This window comes from Monopterus albus, unplaced genomic scaffold, assembly GCF_001952655.1.
Source record: "Monopterus albus unplaced genomic scaffold, M_albus_1.0 scaffold188.1, whole genome shotgun sequence".
Classification (NCBI taxonomy): domain Eukaryota; kingdom Metazoa; phylum Chordata; class Actinopteri; order Synbranchiformes; family Synbranchidae; genus Monopterus; species Monopterus albus.
The window spans coordinates 742,847-749,281 of record NW_018128068.1 but is presented as its reverse complement, the minus strand read 5'-3'; the positions used below and the strand labels follow the sequence as shown (position 1 = coordinate 749,281).

The 6,435-nt window shown below is 41.5% G+C and overlaps 1 protein-coding gene and 1 long non-coding RNA gene across 2 annotated transcripts in view; one reads left to right on the top strand and one right to left on the bottom strand.

Moving 5' to 3' along the window:
* LOC109970017 (uncharacterized) overlaps window positions 1–4,815 on the top strand; it is a 38,365-nt gene extending 33,550 nt beyond the window's left edge. Inside the window, exon 4 of the long non-coding RNA XR_002276352.1 lies at window positions 4,071–4,815. This is a non-coding gene — a long non-coding RNA (uncharacterized LOC109970017). The remainder of the gene's footprint in view (window positions 1–4,070) is intronic.
* xkr6b (XK, Kell blood group complex subunit-related family, member 6b) overlaps window positions 1–6,435 on the bottom strand; it is a 53,397-nt gene that overhangs the window by 26,507 nt on the left and 20,455 nt on the right.

The window sequence follows — 6,435 nt, the reverse complement described above, 5'->3', positions numbered from 1 at the left end:
GTCAGAGTTACCGGCTCAAAAACATCAAACGTAGTCATACACGGAGTAAAGACCGATGGATCGGGCACTAACCCAACCACAGTGGCCTTTATAGTAGCAACCTTCTCATTAAAATAAAATAAAAACTTATTACATAGATCAACCGTTGCTTCCTGACAGACAGGCTGCGGGGGATTTAACACCATCCTGATTGTGTTATATAATACACGTGAATCATGACTATTAGCTACAACAATACTGGACAAATACTCCCGCTTAGCTTCTTCCACAGTCCTCTGATAGTTGCGCCAACAGTCCTTCAAAATTTGCAATGAAACTTGCAGTCCATCCTTCTTCCACCTTCTTTCAGCTTTGCGGCACATCTGTCTGGCCGCACGAGTTCTAGTGCCAAGCCAGGGTTCCATCCTAGTTTTAGGCCGCACGATTTTCATCGGGGCCACAGAGTCCAGTATAAGGCTGCAAGAGGATTGAAACCAAGCACACACAAGTTGTATTTAGTAAGTATACAGTTAAACAGGTCAGCATGATGGCATGGTGGTTAGCGCTATCGCCTCACCGGCTGACCCAGTGCCTTTCTGTGTGGAGTTTGCATGTTCCCCCTGTGCCTTTGTGGATTCTCTTTGGGTACTCCGGCTTCCTCCCACAGCCCAAAGACATGCAACTTAGGCTTAGGGTTGATTGGCGACTCTAAGTTGCCAGTAGGAATGAGTGTGGTGTGTGTAGTTGTCTGTCTCTGTCAGCCCCGCGATTGACTGGCGACCTGTCCAGGGTGTGCACCACCTCTCGCTCAGGGTCACCTGGGATTGGCTCTAGCCCCATTGTGACCCTCTTCTGAATAAGTGGTATAGATAATTGATGGATGGACCTACACTGTGCACAAAGTTAGGGTATGTTCTTTGTCACACTAGTGCGCGGCTCCTTGCTGATAATTAGTTATAATAAATTTTTGGTATATGACCTTTTAACCTAACATTATTCCCATTTCTGTCTGTTTTATCACATGTATAATTATGTAAAAGCCAATAATAATTTAGGTAGAAGGTCTGATTAAGGCTTAAATTCTCCTACTTGTGTCAAGTGTTATTCTAATATTTGCTTCTGTTCCTCTGTGTAGAGTTGGAGTTTTGTAATACTACCTACTTATGCCTTTTCATATTTGCAATTTTCACTGAATGGCCCATTTGCTATGTGAATAGCTTGTCCCTGAGCTGTGTTTAGATAGATATACTCTAAAGAAAAGGCAGATATTTGCAGAACATTTACACATACTTCACTGAGACTGTACAGCAGTTATGTCACAATTATCCACTGAAATGTTAATGAAGATAGTGTCTGATCTGAAGAGCATTTTTTTCAAATGTAGAAAAGTACACAAGAGTAGTCATTCACACACCGACTCAAGTGTGCCCTGTACTTTGTCAAAGAGCAATAGATTGACAGAGGGATGACGTGTTTTTGTAGGCCAACCCAGAAGTTACCATCACCCTGTTCCCTTGACAAAAAGCCAAAGGGATTTTTCCATAGGGTTTTGGATTATTATGGAAAATAAGGTCCGTGACAAACAACAGTTTATGACATTTACAAGTTTTGTTCAGCAAAATCTTCACAACTGAACACAACCTTTATGATTGTATATTGCCAGAAGTTAAAAGCTACTGTTACGCTATAAACAAGCTACACCACAGTCCCAGGACTTCAGTGTCACCACTACAGCTTCAGACTTGTAATATGATTTACCTCTTCTACAAAATCCTTTCCTCTTAACATGACCCGATCCAGCTGGATCATGGCTGTGTCAGTTAGTTAGAATAGTTTGCAAGTGCCCGACTATAAACACAAGGCTGTAAAGGTGGGCTAGTCAGTAGATGATCCTGTATTTACTTAACTGCATCGGATGGTTGCTATTAGCATGAACACAGAAGCAGAGGGGGAAGCACGTGGCTTTCCACAGAAAGCATGTTTGGACTTTTATGGCAAAAGGCAAAATGTGTGGCTTAAGAATAGAGATTTTTCAGAGGGGAACTGTCCCTATGCATCAGCTGTATCACAAAACATGCAGCTCTCAGATTCCTGTCAAGTTCAGAGGCTGGTATTTTCTTGTTTTATACAATTTGTATTGCATTCTGTAGGGTGTTGGTGTGTGTCAGAGTGCAAGACAAGGCAGTGTTGACTTCAAACAGTCTTGTACCATCCTGTCAGCTCTACCTTTGATGGCTCCATTTGGAGCATGCGCATGCTCCAAATGGAGCCATCAGTGGCATCTTGTGAGGCTGTGCACTGACCCACAGCCAGACCAAGGATCACCGCCATAATACCCTGGAAACAGCTTCATCTTACAAATCTAAAGGACAAACAGGATCTAAAAATGTCCAAGATACATGGAGGAACTGGCTTCTAAATTTTTTTTGTCAGATTTTTTAAGCTGTGGAAGAACATCACAGCGGATAAGGTACCAATATGGTGACAGTCAGACTTCAAAACTGCTCTTCAGAAAACCAGTGGCTGGTGTCAGTTTTTATATCCAGTCAATGATTCTGAAGGAATAAAGTACATACAAACAATTGGTAACTCATATTTGTAGTAATGTAGTAATGATTAACTGCCAAATGTGGCAAAAGCCATGTGTTCTATTGTCTCCACGTGGTAACCTCATACTCTCAAGAGGGCACAGACTAGCTCTGTGACAAGTGCAATTCAAGGCCAGAAGTGGAACAAATAAAAACATAAATACCTCATACTACAGCCAAGACAGGAATAGCTTTAACCGGGTCAAGCCATGCTGTGGAGTTGTTGTAAAAAGATGTGACAGCAAGGTTTAAACATACAAACTCACAGTGAGATCAGTAGGAATTCATGTGGTCTGGGGTCTGAAATTAAAACCTCTATGCATAGTGCATGGGCAAAGGGTCTTCAGACATCTCCTTCATGGCTCCTCTTGCTGACCCACTCTGAACCCATCTGTGTTTTTGCCTACAGCTCCTTATTTCCTTGCTTTCCACACTCACTCCTTATATACTGTACAGCTTTTTTTTGTTGTTGTTTACCTCCTGTTCCTTTTCCCTCTGTGTTTATCATGTTTCTCTCATCAATCCTTACCACAAATTTTGTCAAGGTTGTTTTTATGAAAGACACTGAAAACATCCTGCCAGTTAGATGACGAACTGCTTTGTCGTGCTTCTATCCTTTATGTTTTCTTAATGATGGAAAAGGGATGTAACAGCATGCAAATCTTTTTTCTATATATACGAATAAACAACAACAGCACATTTTATTGGGAAAGCAGCAACATTAATTTTAAAGAACTATGTAAACTCTTCATGGTGACTTGAATATTTCATGGGCAATCGTGAATTCATGTATAAATAGATTCTTGTCTTGTTTGTTCACCCCACATATTGTGTCCTGCCCATGTATTGTAGCATTGGATCACTACTGCGTCCTGGTGAGAATCTAAACAATATAGTGTTTGCAGGATTGGTACAAAAAATATCATCCTTACATTTTCCAGTTTTTGTTAACAACAAGGTATTTTCCCATTTTATCTCTATTAATTAGTTGTTCAAACTGAAGAAAGTTCACCAAAGGCAGATCTCACCTATTGAATGGAACAACACGTCCAAAGCTTTTTTCTTTTTTTAACCGTGCATTGGCTTGTTTCCCTCCTTACTTTGGCAGTCAGAAGATAACACTGTGTTGACAGCCACTGCATTTGTATGCTACTCAACCCACGTGTAGTTTTGCCAAGAGGCTGATGCTTGACTTATGCTAATTCGTCCTCTATAAAAAACACATTTTTAATAGAGGTTAGTTAGTTTTAATCAGAACTCTAAGTGAATTTTTAGTTTAACTCCCAGTATCACTGTTGTACAGCTTATATTACATTATATATTACTACCATAAAGCACTGGATCAGTGTAAAACTTTGAAAAAACATCATGCAATTTCACAGTAACCTAACTAAAGTAATGTTATCTGGCTTTACTCTTAAATAATGAATGTAGTGGTGCCAGAGCTTATGTCCTAAGACCACCATCATCTTTCTAACCCCAGATCCCTCTGTCCCTTGTCAGTCTCCTCTGTCTCTACCAGGTTGTGTGTCAGCGAGTGACTGTGAGAGAAACTGTAATTTCCTGGGAGAAGCAAAGAACTGGCTCAGCCTCAGGCTTACACACAGCTCCTTTACCCAATCCCTGGAGGACCTGCCTGTAACCAGAATGATACCTGACAGGCAAAAACAAAAAGCCACCATGTAATGATGGGAGAGGACAAAAAAATAGAAATGCCTAATCACAAGATACTCACATGTCCCGTCGACCCTTGAGCTATGGTTGCAATGTACATGAGGAAATAGACCTAAAATAAGACTGACCTGCTGTGGTGTGTTATGTAGGTCATTAATACAGCCCATCATCCTTTGCGCATTGATCCAGAGGAGGCACATCATTAGGAGGCCTTCGTTTCCACTTAAAATGTCAAAAATAGCTTTACGCCAAACCCAGCTTGCAGCATAACTTTCTATGATTTTTTTTTCTCCAGCTCGCACCCTTTCACATTTTACTGGGCGCTGAATCACCCAAATGTCAAGTTTGTGCATGTGTATGAGTAATTTTTCATTCTTAGGTAGTTTACTTTTAATTAATTTCAGAAGGCTGAAGTTTTATGAAAAAGCAAATATCATGGAGAAAAGTCTGAATGAAATGGACAAAATTCTGTTTCTCGGACAGATATTTCCTCTTTTCTACAGTACATTGACAATCATACTGTATTTTCTGTATATTCTAACACCCTGCGTAGGTGAACTGATGTAGGAGTAAAATCAACCCACTTACATGTGTTTTCCAGATCTGAATTTCAGTTTCTTTTAGCTGAATTCATGTATTTCATATTAAGAGCATTTCGAGTCCATAAAGACTACATGACATTATTGTATGAGTCAATATGCAGAAGAGGACAGAGCAGCCCTGTGGGAGGCTCTGGCCTCTCATCACCCTGAGGAATGAGCAGAGTAAAACTAAACATCTTGTGCAAACACTATTTCAAGAATCTGCCCATCCTGACTCCACAAGTCGAATCGACCCCTGCTGGGTGGCAAGTTAGAACGACACAATCTGCAGAGGGCTTGAAACGCCCTCACACATGGACCTCAGCGGGGGGGGGTACGCACTTATGAGGGGATGCTATGGTAACTAGATGCAACTCTTCTGCAAGTATGTGAATACATAATCATACCTGATGAAATGCAACTGCAGCGGGACAGTCAGAGTGAGAGATGCTGGGAAAGAAATGCAGGGCTGCACTCAGCAGATGTAGAAAACACTGCATTACACTTCAGATTCTCAGGGATTCCCCCTCCTCCCACCCATCTGCCGCTCTCTCTTCTTCAGAATTTTATACACAAACAATAGAGCAACTGCTCATATCGCTGTTTGCTCAACAGTTCACACTGATTCCACGCTTTATGCAAAGCTCGCGGGAGACAAGTGTCTGAGAGTGGGGAGAGAAACAGAGACAGTGACAAGGGGGAAGGCAGAGGTACAGGCAACGGGAGACAGCAGGATGAGTCAACGCTGTACAAAACCAGATCACAATGTACTATAGAGACAAACGCCATCTGGAAGCCTGAGAGTGTTGTTCCTCTGCACCTGAAATCTACCACAGAACCTTGTAATCAACACAATGCCGTTGCAAGCCGACGTCCAACCGAGAAGGGAATCAATTAGTGGTTGTGCTTAGTTTCCAAAACACTGGAACAGCCAGGGCCAGCAGAATCCAACTAGCGTGTGGCAATTAATCATGACTTACATTTGAATAGTAGGCCAACAGCTGGCTGGGGGTGATGGGATGGGGTGGTGGGCGAACATCTGGTTTAAAGGGTTTGTTTAGTTCCTTAAAAAAAAGCTGTGGAACACAACAGTGGTGAAGCTCAATTAGAAGTCTTCAGTTGCCTTCCTTTGTGCAACCTGGTGACTAAAAGCTCTCAGGGGAGCAGTCACTCTCGGCCCACTTGTTGCCATGGTGATTAAATGTCAATCAAGAGATGGCAGGGTTTGCTACATTAGATTTTACACCCACATGCTCAGACATCCAGTCTCACACTTGCCTTACTCAAACTGACAGGACTACAGCAAATAAACATAAACACATGTAGGTGGAGTTCAGTGATCGTGTCATGAAAATCATCCAAACCTGACGCTGAAAGGATTCAGTTTTTTTATTCTAATTTACACAGCAGGAAAAAAAAAATCAGTGCACTTGAAAATAATGTATTCACCTCATTTTACCTCTGATATATTTTGTAATTTCACTCATAACTTTGTTTCATTACTGTTCTCTTCCTTCTTTTCTCTGCACTTATCTCTCTCTATATATTCCTGTCTCCTAACTGTCCCTGTTTTATATTTTCCATTTATAGCAATATCCCCCCCTCCTCTCCCC